The 16208-nt window shown below is 42.7% G+C and overlaps 1 protein-coding gene across 6 annotated transcripts in view; it reads right to left on the bottom strand.

Annotated features, from left to right (window-relative positions):
* Positions 1 to 14552, bottom strand: part of chd6 (chromodomain helicase DNA binding protein 6) — a 98681-nt gene extending 84129 nt beyond the window's left edge. For 2 of the 6 annotated variants that reach the window (XM_084025125.1, XM_084025127.1), the window contains exon 1: positions 13505 to 13655. The gene's annotated coding sequence lies outside the window, so the exon portion shown is untranslated. Of the gene's footprint in view, positions 1 to 13504; positions 13656 to 13899; positions 13952 to 14291 lie in introns of those variants that run through there. The other 4 variants (XM_084025122.1, XM_084025126.1, XM_084025123.1 and 1 more) reach the window with 3 other exon arrangements.
* Between the last annotated feature and the right edge of the window lie 1656 nt (positions 14553 to 16208).

Below are 16208 nucleotides of genomic sequence, written 5' to 3'. Positions count from 1 at the left end.
ATCAGGCTGCTCAGATTAACCCCAGTGACTCCCGACTCAGCCCTGCTGATAACGGAGATAGCAGCTGAGTAATCAGAGGTTACACTGAGTTACATGAAGTAGCGTTCAAGCATAAAAGTGAGTAGGTAAAGAACCAGTTCATCCATCCATTCATCCATCGTCTACAGCTTATCCTGTATTCAGGGTCGCGGGGGGGCTGGAGCCGATCCCAGCTGTCATTGGGTGAAGGCAGGGTTCACCCTGGACAGGTAACCAGTCTATCACAGGGCTAACATGTAGAGACAGACAACCGTTCACATTCACATTCACACCTACGGGCAATTTAGAGTCATCAATTAACCTATCCCCATCCTGCATGTCTTTGGACTGTGGGAGGAAGCCGGAGAACCCGGAGAGAACCCACGCTTACACGGGGAGAACATGCAAACTCCACACAGAAGGAACCCGGGGCTGTGAGGCGAGAGTGCTACCCACTACACCACCGTGCAGCCCTGAACCAGTTCATGTTAAACAAAAATACATACAATTTAATTTTTTGTTGTTGTTGTTTTTTTGTTTCTTCTTGCAAAGATCTTCTATTTTTATCTTATTTTGGCTTTGCTGAACTGTATTCGCCTCATTTTGTTGAGTACAGGTGCAGGGGAAGGTGATGTGGTTCCCAATCAGCTGATACTCATTCAAATTAGTTGGATTGGTGGTCTCTATAGGAGGTGGTCTACCCCTGCTTCTGAGAAGTGAAGCAAACTCTGAAGTGCCTTAAAGCTGCATTCTCTCTGCTGGCCATCAGGGGGCGACTCCTCTCTGATTGTATAGAATACACTTGATTTACTATCTCAACATTGTAAACACAAGTTTATGGTCTAAACGCTAGTCGTCTTCAATGTAACAACCAGTTAACTTTCACTTTGCATCAATGGAAGTTCTTTAGCTCGACTCACATGAGAACAACTACGTGGTGGAAACGATTGTGCCAAATCTCTGGCGGTTTCTACCGTCCTATAGTCCAAGCCTCATTGAGATTACTATTACTTTACAAGCAAAATACCAAATCATTACTGCTTCTAGCTGCGCAATGTAAGAATTGTCACTATTTCTGACATTTTATCAAGAAAATAATCATTGCATTTATCAATAGTCACGTCTGTTTTAGACAAAAAATAATAATTTGGATTATTTCTACACTATAAATATCCTATTTGCAGTTTCAGTAAAACCACTTGAAGTGGTCGCTCCAGCACTTTACCCAGCAGCCTCAGTGGACAGACCCGCTCTCTCTTCAATGACCTTATTCCCTACACTCACCCACTTGCCCTTGCTCATAGACGACGGCTACGTCTGAGAATCATCGGGAGACGAGGAGGAGGAGGAGGAGCAGCCAGCTGAACCAAATTCAGCCTTGTGTGTTTGGCTGCACAAAGAGGAGCGTCAGCTCCTCCTCGCTGCCTCCTGCTTCAACTGTCCGATGCTCCCACGAGGGAGCAAACAAAGGAATGGACGGTGTATTCATCAGCACAGTGATGTATTAATTATTATATAAATCAACTTCAAATGATTCAGCTGACCTAGAGCGCTGTTGTGTGACATATTTACACGACTGTGTGCTTCATTTCAGGTCATTCCTCCAGCTTCTTGTCCTCATTGAACCAAATCACCACTCTGAAACATTAGTTACTGAATCCTGTGAGAGAAAGACTTACAGAGAAGATCTACGTACAAATAGTATGTTAATTTGTATTAAATCATGAAGATTTATATTGGCGATTAGTGTGTTTTGCTGGGGGAAAAAACATCACACCTGTCCAGAGCCCAAGGTGATAACTCTGAATTGCATCTGACAGACACAAACACTGATCCTCGGGATGAATTTGAAATAAAACCTGATTTCACTGGTTCTAAGGCAGGTTCTTCTCACCACTGCTGTGCTGTCACACTGTCTTGGAGATGTTGGAACTTTGAAGATCTCGAGCGTGTTCTTGTCCTGCAGTGTCCTGAGATAACCTTTGTTGTGATACAAGACTATAAATAAAAGTGAATTGAATTTAATGAATCATAAGACATCTTGAGTTACTCATCAGTTCTGTTTCTAAGCCTTGAGTCAGGATTTTTGTCCCTCGCCATCTTGATTTTAACAACTATAAGTGAAACGAGAGGGCGGAACTAAATACAAGCAAACACTGAATAAGACAGTTTGGAGCCAAAATGTTAGAATTAACTTTGATGAAGTGCTAATACACTGTGAAAGGGTTAAAGTAAAACGCCATGGTAACAAACATTCAGTCATAAGGTAGCCCCGCCCTCAAGCATCTCCTGCTTTATGATCTATTTTATTGTAAATGCACCATCATTTACTAAACGAACATCATGCTGGATTGAAGAAGAAAACCATAAACTGATGTTTACAATGTTGAGATTATAAATTAGGTGAAAATAATTTAAATTTTCTCATAGATTCCATGGAATCAGAGTCACTGCCGCCTGATGGCCAGCAGAGAGAATGCAGCTTTAACACCGGGTTCACACCGGCTGCGGAAGCGCCGCGGCGCGCCGACGAAGATCACGCGCGGTCCACTGCCCCCCTGTTCACACCAGACGCGTATTTCTCCGCAACGGTCCACAAGCGCTTCTGCTCAGTTGTTGTGAGCTATTTTTTTCATTATGGAGTAAATAACCCCATAAAATTAATATGCCATGTTTCTGTAACCAAGAAGTTTGTACACTTCTTGAATGTATCCGTTCCGAGAGAGAGAGAGAGAGAGAGAGAGAGAGAGAGAGAGAGAGAATGGTAGTGCAGATATACCGTTGAAATACACATTTGTTTATCTACTCTTCACATTTATTAAATGTATTTTCTCTTCCTGTTTCCCAGTGCAAGTTGAGATACACAAATATGATCGCATTTGTCAATCGCGGTATTTTATTTTGAAAATTGCTTTTATTTTGAAATTTGACCGGATTGTCTCATGTTTCTTTGTGTGATTTCCTGCCAGAATTGACGCGTTTTCTCGCGGCAAGCGCAAAAAATAGAGCAGACGCCGAAACGATCGCTTCACGGCGCGGGACGCCTATTCGCGGCGCACCGCTTCTGGTGTGAACTACACTATCGCTTAACAACGGCGCCGAAAGGAAGCGGGCTCCGCTACACGCATTCGCGGCGCTTCCGCGGCCGGTGTGAACCAAGCTAAGGCTCTTGAGCCGCCTGTTCTAATGGATGCTTACAGGTCTCATCAATTTGGTTTGTGAACACCCAACAATGTAGCACAAGCCTCAACATCGCCAAGCAGCTGGGACACGATGACGATGTTGCTGATACACACAATACAACAGCCACATCAGCATCACATTTGTATTCCCGTTAGTTTATTGTGTAGTTAACATTAACCCACAAGGCATTGTGAAGTGGACACAGGCTCTGTAATAAAGGGAATTTTTTCATGCATAATTATCATGCTGTAAATTTGCATGTGTATTTTCCATTTTCCCACACAGCATTTTAGCATCTTACTAATGGGAAACAGCTTTTATAGTCTAAAAAGCAAAGATAGTGTAACAATTTAAAAACAGACAGAAGCTTGTATGACCGTCTCATGATGAGTCTCATCAACAGATTTCACCATAACTGTTGTATCTGTACTATATTTTAATAGAAATGTACAGCTGCCTTCTCAGCCTCAAGGTTTTAGTGAGGAGTAAAAAGGAGACTGTCCATCTGAAATCAGACGCTGACTGACACTAAAATGAGATTCTGATGATTAAAGTGTATGTTTAAGTTTCACAGTCGCTGCCCACACTGAACCTGTGATCATGTGATGAAATGATGATGCTGCACATTTTACCTTCACCAGGAGCCTAAAAGCATCATGACTTCATCGCATACATGCACACATTACTTTGCGTGTAGCTTCTTTTGGAAGAGCCGTATAAAATGATGGAAGTTAACCGTTAACCAGCATATTTATTACTTTTAGGTTGTTACCTTGATTGTTTCAGCTGTAGTCATGTGACTTTTCAACTAAAGGCAGGAACACACCGGCCCAACCGTTGGACGTCTGAAGCGTTTGGAGAGGCTCGGACGAGGTCGGGAACACATATGTTTGGTGTGTACAGCTGCGTCGGAAGCTTTCGGAGCCGCGCGGACGTTGTCTGATCAGACTGAGCATGCGAAGTCTGAGGAGGTGGGCTGTTGGACGTCTGAGCCATTGGATACTCTGATTGGCAGTGTGCTAGCGAATCAGAGTATCCAATGGCGGTGTGTGGGCGGGGCGGAAGTGACGATGGTAAACTCCGTATTACTCGTTCCCTACTGAGACGACGTCTTCGTAAAATAATGAGCCCGAGAGCACACAACGCGAGTGTCACCCTAGCCAGAGTCATCTTTCCAGAAATGCCAAGTATTTAGTCCACAAAGGTCTTCTCGAGTCGAACGAATACTGAACCAAGACGTGTGTGCATTGTTTTTATCTGCACTCCGTTCCGTCATTTCCTGTTTTCCTGTTTTGGAGTACTGGCACGAGACTAGCGCCACCCGCTGTTAAGGAGGCTTATTGCATCTCGCGCAAGCGCAGAACGTACACGCTGCTGTGGTGTCGGAAGCACGTCGAAGCGGTGTGTACAACGCAACTTTTCTGCCGAACGGGTCAGACGAGAGGCAACAGAGTGGGCGGAGAGTGGTCGGATAAGGCAGTTGGACGTCTGGGCGGTGTGTGGGGGCCTTAAGGGCGACAACTATTATTTTCATTCATCAATTAATCTGATAATTATTTTTGAGATTAATCAATTCATCAATTGGTCTATAAAACTTAAAAAAAGGTGTAATGTTCATCGGTGTATCAAAGTCTTCAATGTCTTGTTTTCTCAGATATTCAGTTGAATATGACAGAAAATTAAGCAAATCTCCATATTAGACTGACAAAAAACATCTCTGGGTGTAAATGACTTCCACAGGTCAGCTGTGTCTCAGTGGGTGCTAGGGACAACAATCCAGTTAGCCCACGTTTCAACACGTACCTCGGTTCTTGGGTTACGGTATCGGTTCTGTTTCGGTACACATTTTGTGCACAAGAAGAAAATAATTGCTATTTATATATTCAAAAAATATATATGTATGGGATAACATGGGGTAAAACAACCGTTTTTAACTTCCAGGACACTCTGTTCAAAAGAGAAATACACGGATGGAAACGTGAAATTACAGGAAATTTTATTGTGAAACCGAAAAAAAATACCTCAATTCACAAGTGCGTACTGAACCGTGCAGGGCGTACCGTACGGTTCCATATTATATTGAGAACCGTTGCATTCCTAGTGGGTACAGCGGGTTGTCAATAAGCACAAGGTTGGTGGTTCGATCCCCTACCATCTGCATGTCCAAGTGTCCCTGAGCAAGACGCTGGACCCTGACTGCTTTACAGCAGCTCCCTGCTCCTAAATACGTTAAGGTGGTGATATATAATGTATGTGTACGGCCATTGTAATAAAGTTCATTATCAAAGATTAATCAATCATCAAAATAATAGGTTATAGGGTAAAGTAAACTATTCATCAGCTCACCAGCAAGGACATTTTTGACCCGTCTATAGGTAAATTCACGCCTATGCGTTAACCAACTGAGGCGTCCAGCTAGGACTAGAGATGCACCGATCCAGTTTTCTTCCAATCCAATCCGATACTGATACCTGGGCTGAGCATATCAGCCGATACCCGATACCGATACGATACTACTGTTGAATGAATGAACCGTATACCTTGTCATGTGGCATTGCCACAGATATAAATGTACTTAATATTTTTTAACAAATAAAGCGTACATTAGCAGCAAAAACAAATAAATAAAACTTGTAACCATGTAAAGTGCACTGCAAACATATTTTAAAATGTAATATAAAATATAGCAGCTGCCTGAAACCCAACAAACAATGGCTTAATGAACCGTTGCTTGCTCCATGTTGCTTTGTTGCTCATCACTAGCTGCTCTGCGTGATGACGTAACCAGCGTTGCAAACATAGAATTAAAGTGACTAGATCGCTGTAACTGTATTGCTGTGTATGATATTAATAAAAATGAAATGACTGGATCGGAATGCTGGATCAGCCTCATTCATCCGATATCTGATCCAGCTAATTAGTCAATATCGGAGCCGATATCCGATCCAGGTATCGGATCGGTGCATCTCTAGCTAGGACGCGCTACGGCAAGCTCTGTATACACTTCGCCCTCAGAGCAAATTAAAGAGCAGGCTTAAAACAAACAGTATCCATGTGAATCAATGTCTCACCTGCTTAGCTCTTCTGATCAGCCTTCAGAGCAAACTTTTGAAAATGAACATCAACTGATGAACCCACACTCGTAAGCTGATCAGGACGCAGTAACAAAAACTTCAACAAAGCCGACACGTACATTAAAACTGGATATAGAGCTTTGAAATGTGGCGGCTAAGCTCATTGAGTCAGGAAAAGTAAAGTTCCTCTTTTGTTTTCATGTTAATGTTTCCTTTCCTTGAAAATGAGTTAGTAAGTCATTGATACGAAAGCAACATGAACTCAAACCAACACACACACAAAAAACACACAAACCGGAGCAGTTCTTCAATTCTGTGGTTGATTTAACGTTGTGATTTCATTACTGCGACGCGTTAGTAAAGATGTGAGACGACAACCTGAGAAACCTGTTTGCTTGTTCCGTCTGCCATTAACTATTAGTTGGATCATCTTTTTAAAAACCATTAGATGAGCCGGAGAGCTACATGAATGGTTGAGTCTCCACAGTTAATCTGCTTCAACATGTGACTCATACAAGATCTCATCGTTTTTTGTTGCGCTTCCACCAGAGTTGAGAGGCGCAGCGTTTTTTCAGCCGAGAGCTTTGGTTGTGTCTGGTTGCTATGATACGTTAGTAGTGATGTGGGTAGAGGTAGAGTATGTTCTCTGGATGAAGGAGGCTGAAGAGAGAGATGATGAACCCGCCGGTCTTTAAGGGTTCATCAGATTTTGTGTGCAAGGACGATTGTTTGGGTCAAGAGCTGGAAACGTGCAGCGCCTCGCCACACTGCTGGTAAAAGAAATAAAAAATACGTTGGAAAAAACACTTTGACCCAACAACTCTACTGCTGACTATTTTTAGAACGAGCCTGAGGGCAATGAGTTGGCTCACTACTAGCGACCAAACGCTCGCCGGCACCATGTTGTCTCACCCTGCATTAGATTCACATATAAAAAGGTGGACAAAAATGTATAAAGTAATATTTTAATTAACTAATGAATGTGACGTGTTGACAAAAAAAGAAAAACGTAATTTGCTCCACATCATCTTTTATTGAAGCAAACATTCTTCATTGATAGCTGATCCTCTTTATCCATATCAACGTCTGAGCCCCATACACACCACAAATAAGCAGCTGGAAATCACAGTCACTCATTGTGTATGGAACTTTGACTTTGATGCACAAGGGACACGAAGGAGCTAATCACGCTGCAGATGATCAAAAATGTTGATCGCACTCAAACAGAAGAAAAACCTTTAAAAAGCTTTTTGTTGTAGGTTTGATAGTGATAGTTAGTGTGTAGTGTGGATTTAGGGCACAGCTACCTGTCCTTATTGATTTTAAATATTAAAAACAACCAAGTCTGCTCTTAGGATGATTATGATAAGTCAGTCGCTGTACAGGTAGACGGGAAGGAAACATTTAAATGACATTAAGTTGCAGTAAATTAGCTTTTAGACAGATGAAGAGGTCTGGTGTTGGTAGAGCTGGGTATCGTATAAAAATTGTCCTCTTGTGAAAGACGAGCTGTTGGTTAATCATTAACAAAAATAAATTAAACGCTGTTCTCGCATTTAACACTTTATATTTTCTTTTAAAATAGGAGTACTGCTCTTCATCTCTACTTTAACATATAGCGGACCGTCACAGTGAGATAACTCGGTTACCCGAGAGGTCCAACTATCCGGGTCAGTGTTTGACTCCGCCTTTCTGTTGTTTTATAGAAGTCGGGAATTACGTTAGTACTGAAAAGTGTAGCGCGGAATGTGTGTTTTGATTAGGTGACGGGAGCCTGCAACTACAGAAAAGGTCTGCAAACTTTAGCAATAAACGTCCCACTGCACTGTTTTCTGCACTGGTAGAATCGGCTTGTTGGAAGGCATTAAAGAGAGAGAACTGTTCTTAACTGACGGTGTTACCTGCTCAGCCGTCCTGCTTCCAGGACATTGGATATTTACTTGGCATGGAGGCGTTTCCCCAATTATGCAAAATTTGATTGCGAAACCAAAAATACTTCAATTCACAAGTGTGTATTGAACTGTGCATGGTGTACCATCCATCCATTCATCCATCGTCTACCGCTTATCCTGTATTCAGGGTCACGGGGGGGCTGGAGCCGATCCCAGCTGTCATTGGGTGAAGGCAGGGTACACCCTGGACAGGTAACCAGTCTATCACAGGGAGACATGTAGAGACAGGCAACCATTCACACTCACATTTACACCTACGGGACATTTAGAGTCATCAATTAACCTTGCATGGCGTACCATACGATCATTATAATATTGAGAACCATTGCATCCCGACTCTAAATCCACATGAATAAGTCTTTACATTGGCATACAGTCTGGCAACTACCGCAAAGCACTGAAATGTGTCACTGCTTATCTCAAAGTTTTTTGATACCGAGTGGTACCGTCATAATTTGTTCAGTGTAAACTTCCCCGCCTGATAAAGGAGACTAATAAAGGCTTATGTTATCTTTTCTGACACCCAGCCTTTGCAAGCTATTGTTTTCTGTTAAGCCATAAAATCATGTATGTATGGTGCCGTGATATTATTTAATTGTATCATTTGCAGTGTGGCCATTACTCTCACATACATTGTGATGTAAATGCTGCCAACAAATTACTGCTCAGTGAGTGATGTCACTTTCAATAGCCCGTCATCCATTAACTTATAACCAACCAGAGGGGTATTCCATCCAACTCGCTAAGCTCAAAGCCGGGCTAATTTCGATAAGCCTCGCTAACTTTAGTGAGAGTTGCGTTCCATCAACGTGACTTGAGGCACTCTCCGCTAAGTAACCATGGGAATTCATCCGACCAAACTAGCCTGCTCCGGGGCAGGCTAACCATCAGGCTTACTTTAGCGGGGGTTTCAGAGAAGTCCGTCTGTCGGAAACAACTGTACCAGCAGAAGGTTCCGCCAAGCCTGGTCCTTGTGATTTCGTCACGTGAAAGACCAAAAATGACCAAAATTACATATATGAAGTACAAACTATATTTGCATCAAGTGTTTAAGAATACATGCTTGCAATGAAAAAAATATGAATACATTGTTTATTTCCTGAACACCGACTGGCCATATTATTATCTAAATATGTATTTCGCATGTTGTTCATCCCCCAGTTGGGTGAGTGGTGATGCACCTACCCCCAAACGCAGGCAGCCCGGGTTCACAACCCGGTGAGGACGTGCATAATCGTCTTTAGATCAGAGAATTAGACCAACATTTTACTTTAACTATGATAAATATGTCATACAATTTCCCCAGAACCCAAACATAACTTGCAAAAACATGATAGGCATAAAGATATTATTAATAGCATGTTATAGATCCCAATGACAAAGGCATTGCTGCATGCAATTGTCAGCAAGAGAGAGAGAGTGAGAGAGTGAGTGAGTGCGTTCCGGCTGAAGAAAGACATTTCTTCAGCTAAACAGGGGAGTTTAGCTCAGGAGGTAGAGCGTTGGACTGGCAACTGGAAGATTGCCGGTTCGATCCCCGGCTCCTCCTCGCTGAGTGCCTGGTGTCCCTGAGCAAGACACCTCACCCCAATTGCTCCTGACGAGCTGGCTGTCGTGGTTGACTCCGCCGTCAGTGTGTGAATGTGTGCGTGAATGGGTGAATGTCAGTCATTACTGAAAAGCGCTATATAAATGAGACCATTTACATTTCACAAACTTCCATAGTCGGGAATTGAAGCCGGCACGTTACCTCTACACTATCCTCACGTTCAGGAAATCCCTGTCAGTATTATATTAGAACATGTTACTCTTGACGGTACTTATGCATTTAATCGCTCTGTAATTCTTGCCCAAGCAGCCTCGCGATTTTGATTTATCACTACAGTATTCTCTTTTATAGTTATGATGGGTTTGTACTCCTCGTACAGTTCCATCAATAGTTTCGCTCTGCGGGGGAAAAAAACTCAGCTTGTGTCTTTTCGGCCATTTTCTCGATGATCGACATTCACGGTTCTGGGCTGGCTTTGTATCCCGTGAATGTGCGTACACACAATAACGTTAACCTGTTAGTTGGCGTTAGTTCTAACCAGGCTTAACCAGGTAAACGCCGCTTTAATTAGCGAGTTTGGTGGAATACCCCTCAGGTAAGCGCCGCCTTAATTAGCGAATTGTAAACAAAAACAAACAAAAAAAATAAATAAAAATTGACACAACACAAAAAGGCTCTTACCTTCCTTCATCCATTGAGATTTGCCGCCACATTTCAAAGCTCTATATCCCTCCAGTTTTTATTTTGTGTTGAAAATATCTCAATTCATTTTTTGTTGGTTTTGCTTAAGTTTATTACCACATTTTGATCAGCTGATTGGCCACCAATCATTATTATCTGCACTCAAAGTGCATCAAATTGACGCATTTAATTTTAAAATGTATACAATTTAGGGTGAAAATTCTGCATTTTTTCGTAACAATATATACTGAAGAAATGCGTGTTGCAATGTCACATTTTTTACAATATTGTGCAGCCCTACTTACTACCACCCGATTCGTTGTGGTTTCCTTGTTTCCTTCTTTTGACAAATGTACTTATTGTAAGTCGCTTTGGACAAAAGCGTCTACTAAATGACCTAAATGTACCACCCTAATAATAAACATAGAAATTAATTTAAACTTTTGTGTGTGTCAACAAAAACTGAATGTTGTAATCTTCCTAAATATAGAATTGCTGTCAGATATGTATACGCATCACATTGTATAGGTGTTGCCAGTGGCCACAGTCAGTTAATGTCATTGCTCATCTGTCCTAATTTATTATCTCTCTCACACACACACACACACACACACACACACACACACACACACACACACACACACACACACACACACACACACACACACACACACACACACACACACACACACACACACACACACACACACACACACACCTCAAGTTCAGAGATCAAGTAATCAAGTATTTGTAAAATGACAGACGTCATCAGAGAAGGCTTTTAGAAATGCATTTGGCTTTGAAATTCATCTGTTCAAAACCAAATACTAACTGACACAGAAACATGAATACTGAAAACATTTACAAAAACAGTGGAGTAAAGGTATGCTGTCACAGGCGAAAGGTCACATGTTCAATGCAGACACAAGCTGGTGCTTTTTTCTCTACAGTCAGCAGCTGAAAACATCTGCCATGATGTATTTATCCTGCAGCAGTATGAAAATTATACTGTACATGATTTTAATGAATTTATTGAATCAGAACTAACTTTGTGTGCTGTGACAAACACAAAGATATTGAAGTATAACGTTCCATCTGCTTCCACAGTCGGCTGTCAACACAGCTGAGCAGGAGCCAAATGTATTTAAGTTTAGTTTTTTTCCTGAAAGAACTTGTGTTGATGATGGAGTTAAAGTGCAACAGCAGGAAGTAAAAAGTGGCACAATGAGTGAAGATGGATGAACAGCAGATCTGCATCATGTCTTCTAGTAATCAGCAAAGCTTCATCCCTGTGAGCCAGTTAACTGCCAGCTGATGAGACACTGCAGCACTATGTTTACATGAACACTCGTATACCCCTATTTTTCGGAATAAAACAATACATCTCATCTGAAATATATTCTGTTTGGAGGTTGTTTCTGAATGGATCATTTTCCGATGAAGACATGTGTGACATGTTGATATTAATCAGGTTTTAGTAGTATTCTTTGGACATTTATACATCACATGCACTATATGAGTCTCAGTTGGTGTTTTTTTTTTTTTTTTCAACATTTTATTTATTGAAGTTTTTCAATTTCAGTTGGTGTTTTTACATCACTTTGTGACACGCGTCCTATTTCCTGTCCGGCTCTGTGTGTTGGATATCAACAGGTATTCTTACCAGCATCATCTGGTCCGTTTTGAGGAGCTCACCATCACATCCTCAACACCAGGTCAGTGAATCCCACGTCAACACTGTTCTCTGTTGTTTGACGGGTCGAGACTCTAACATGTCCTTCATCACGTTAAAACATGAAAAGTGGAACGACAGGAGCTGCTTGTCACATTTAGATACTTTGCTTGTTCCAAGTAGTCCAGTGGTGGTGGACTTGTTGGTCTGAATTCAGCTTTCCTCTTTCATTCCTTCAACCTCCTTCTTGAAGAGTTTTTTGTTGTGATATTTGTTCATATCCAAAAACCTGTTGCTCTCCAAGTCCTTCATAATGTTAAAAGTAGGTGTGTTTTTCCTCCTCTTCTTTTGGCCATGCATCTCTACTCCAGCTTTACTAAGTCTTGGCGAACTGGTCCGTGTCCAACGAACAGAGCTGGACATAAAAAGGAAAGGATGTGTGTAACAAAGTAAAAACACCAACTGAGACCCAGTGAATGTGGTGTATACATGTGAACATCTGTGTACATCTGAAAATCATCCATTGAGAATAATAACATCCAAACAGAATATGATATTTACACAAATCTTATCAAATTAGGAATATTGTCATATCCTGAATAATAGTGGTATGCAAGTGTGCATGAACCAGCAAGTTTCAAAGTAATTACAAACCAAAGGCACCACGTCCACATGAGATGAATTAAACAGTCTCATCAGCAGCCAAATACGGTCTTCACCCTTGAGTCTGAATATATTGAGGAAACCTATTAAGTTATTTTCATATTGAAACTCATGTCATCATCCATCAGAGCACAATGACTGTGGTTAGCTCTTGGCACACCCCGTTGTCTGTTGGGTGTCGTACCTGGCCAGGTGAACGCGTGTGGGACAAACACCAACACTTCATGACTCACTGTCTGTCTCTCTGCGCGCGCACACTCACGCGCGCACGCACACAAACACACCTGGCTGCCACAGCTACACATGTCTCAAGAGGCTAGCTGGCTAACCACCTAGCTTACACCTCCTGTTTTGGCTATATAATCAATGCTAGCATACGCAGGGGCTAACGCACAGCTAACACACAGCTAGCTTGAATGTTGCCACAAGTTAGGGAGAGCTAGCTAGGAGAGGGAGAAAGGAAGTTCCCGGCGAGCAAGACGGGATGAAAAAGACAAAACACAAACCGACAGAGAAAAGGAGACACTGTGTCCTACTTCATGTTAGCATCCGTTGCTACCTACAGAGCTAGCACACCCGCTAGCTCTGTAATGTCACTGCATCGCTGTTGTAAATACATTATATGAGCCGTCTGCTCACACGTGTGGACGGACGCTAAACTCCTTCTCGGGGACATCTCCACACACAAAAACACACCCGGCGGACGGCTCACCTGCTCCGGACACCGGATACACGTTCTCACCGGCCAGACATCACCCCGGTTCGCCCGAAAAAACACTGGCGCTTTTTATTTCCAAGGACACAAAATCGCCATGACAGTTTAGAAAAATGCATAAAAAATTAGCAGGCAGGGGAGGGAGGGGAGAGAGAGCAGAGAGAGATGGGGAGGCGGAGGGGAGGGGGGAGAGGAAAGAGGAGGAGGAGGGATGAAAAGAGGAGGAGGAGGAGTGCAACTCTGTGCAATATCTATTTAATCCACATAAAGCTACCAGTTCCGCTGAGTTTATTCAGTCTGGATGCCGGAGTCCCGCAGCTACAGTCCAGTCTGGACTCACACGCGTTTTTACAAAGACGAGCCGCATCCAAAAGTTAAAGGGCGCCTCTTACCTAAAATGGCCACTGCAGCAGCCAAAACACAAACAGCTTTGTTTTATTTGGTGGAAGTTTAGCGGCTCAGCAGCAGCAGCGGCGGCGGCGGTGTGGCTGCTGCAGCCAGCCTAACCTTACACAGTCACCCAGTAGCGGCTCGGCGCTGCACACGTTCCCATTGGCTGCAGCCTAGCGCAGCTGGCCGCGTGCACGTTTCCATTGGCCCTGCAGCTGTCAAGCAAGCGAACCCGTAGCGCCTCTGTCCCGGGTTTGTCTGAGAGCTATCGCGGCAGCCCCAGGCAACACCATTGTGTATTGTGTGCGTTTTCTTCCTGGTGATTCGCGTCGACGTGAGCCCCTCGCACATTGCCTGTTGTTTATTCTAGGTGGTGTTGTGTTGTTGTCCTTACCGCAGACTTGCAGGGGAATCCTTCTCGTACCGGAGGACGCTTCCCTCCGCAACGCACCGCCCGGCTGGCTGGCTGGCTCCTGCTGTCATTGAAGGAAGGGAGGAAGGGGGAAAACAAGAGGGGAGCGTTCAGTTTTCAGCCCCCCGTTGCAACAAAACGAAGGGGTTTACAGTTGTCCTCTGCTGGCTGCGTCCACCAATCATGTCGCCCTTTACTCCCCCATCATTAGTCTACCGGGGTTGAAGGGCGGATGAAAAGAAATAAGACATTCCACGTCTTTTGCAGATCAGGTTTCGTTTCCCGGATGTTCCGTTTGTTTCGAGGACCTAAAATGAGTGAGCTGCCGTGTTTATTTCATGCGGACGCAGTGTGTGCGCTTGTTTTTCATACAGCTGACGAGCAGTTAGTGCAGCGCTTTGTCTCCTTTACAAACTTCCCCTGAAGTCTGTGGAGCTTCTGCTTCAGTGTCGGCCCTAAACTGTCAAAGGCACAATTTTATGAAGCACATTTCTTTTAGAGACCAGAGAAAAATGAATATGTGCCACCTAGTTGAGACAACACAATCAGAACATGAATAGTGATTTCTGACCACATGTTGAGCCATGCTTGGCTCAAACATCTCAAAGAAACCTAATGTCTGCTTCTAAATCAGCCACACATCATCATCCGCCAGACAGCAGCTTATTAACGTGCAGCCTCATACCATTCATTTGTTACAGCTCTGGAGACACATTGGCATTGTTGTGGTGGAAGAGCGGGAATGAATACGAGCCAAACCAGTTGGTAGAGATGAAACGATAGTGAAATTCATCCCCCGGAGCCATTTCTACGTCACAGTCTGGATTGCATAGATTTATTTGTTGTTGTCGTGTTTCCTGCACATTTAAGTGCTTTTTATTTTATTTATTTATTCTTATAGTATTACATTTTTTCTGGACTTACTGTGAATAGTATGTTCACAATTTCTTCTGCGGTCAAATTCCGGGATTGTTTGTATTAATTTGCATCATCTGGGCTAGATGTGCCAGGGGGGGCTGAAATAACAACTATTGCTTTTACATGTTGTGAAGTCCCAGATACACCGTCCTCTCTGACTTCCTGACATCATCCAGAGGTGTTCGGTGAATTTCACCAAACTGGATTCACTGGATCTTACAAGACACACGTCAGCCGGTTTACTACAGCTGGATTTACAGCTGGACTATTTAGCTGCGATTTAATAGCAATAAATAGATACAAAGGATGCTTAAATAACTCCATAATGATGGTGATCAGTAAAAAGTCTGAAGTCATGCTTTGTTAGATCTGTCTGCAAGACGACAAGCACACAACTTTTAAAATGCTTGTTTTCTGAATGGTGTCTGGTTGATGGGTGCTAGGCTATGCTAACAGTGTAGCTGCTCCATCAACACTCCAAATAAGGTCATGTAGACTAGAGATGGGAGAAGATTCACCCACTCACTCACATCACCCGGATCCTTTAAAGGTCCCCTATTGTAGAAAAGAAAACACATTTTCTCTGGTCTCTACACCTATAAACTGCTCCTCCCTGAGCCTGTCAACTCCCAGAATGAGGAAAACAAGCGACCCCTGCATGGTCTCTGGTCATCTTACTTTAAAAAAGTAATTAGTAACAGTTACAACTTACTTCTCCTGAAAAGCAACTGAGTAAGTAACTCAGTTAGCACATTGTAAAAGTAATTAGTTATTCAGCAAAGTAACTGACGTTATTTTTTATGTTCTATAAAGCTATAAGCGTTATAACACTTTAACGTCAAAGATGTTTATATATGAACTGATTAAAGAATAAAAACACTATATACAGTATTTTAGAACATTTGATATTTATTTGAACTCAATAGATTGCAGCCTGCCATATGATATGCATTGAAATAAAAATATATAAAAAATGAATAT

The sequence above is a fragment of the Eutrigla gurnardus genome, assembly GCF_963514095.1.
Source record: "Eutrigla gurnardus genome assembly, chromosome: 2".
In the NCBI taxonomy this organism is placed as follows: domain Eukaryota; kingdom Metazoa; phylum Chordata; class Actinopteri; order Perciformes; family Triglidae; genus Eutrigla; species Eutrigla gurnardus.
Note: the sequence above shows the minus strand (reverse complement) of the source record. Positions and strands in the feature narration are given on the sequence as shown.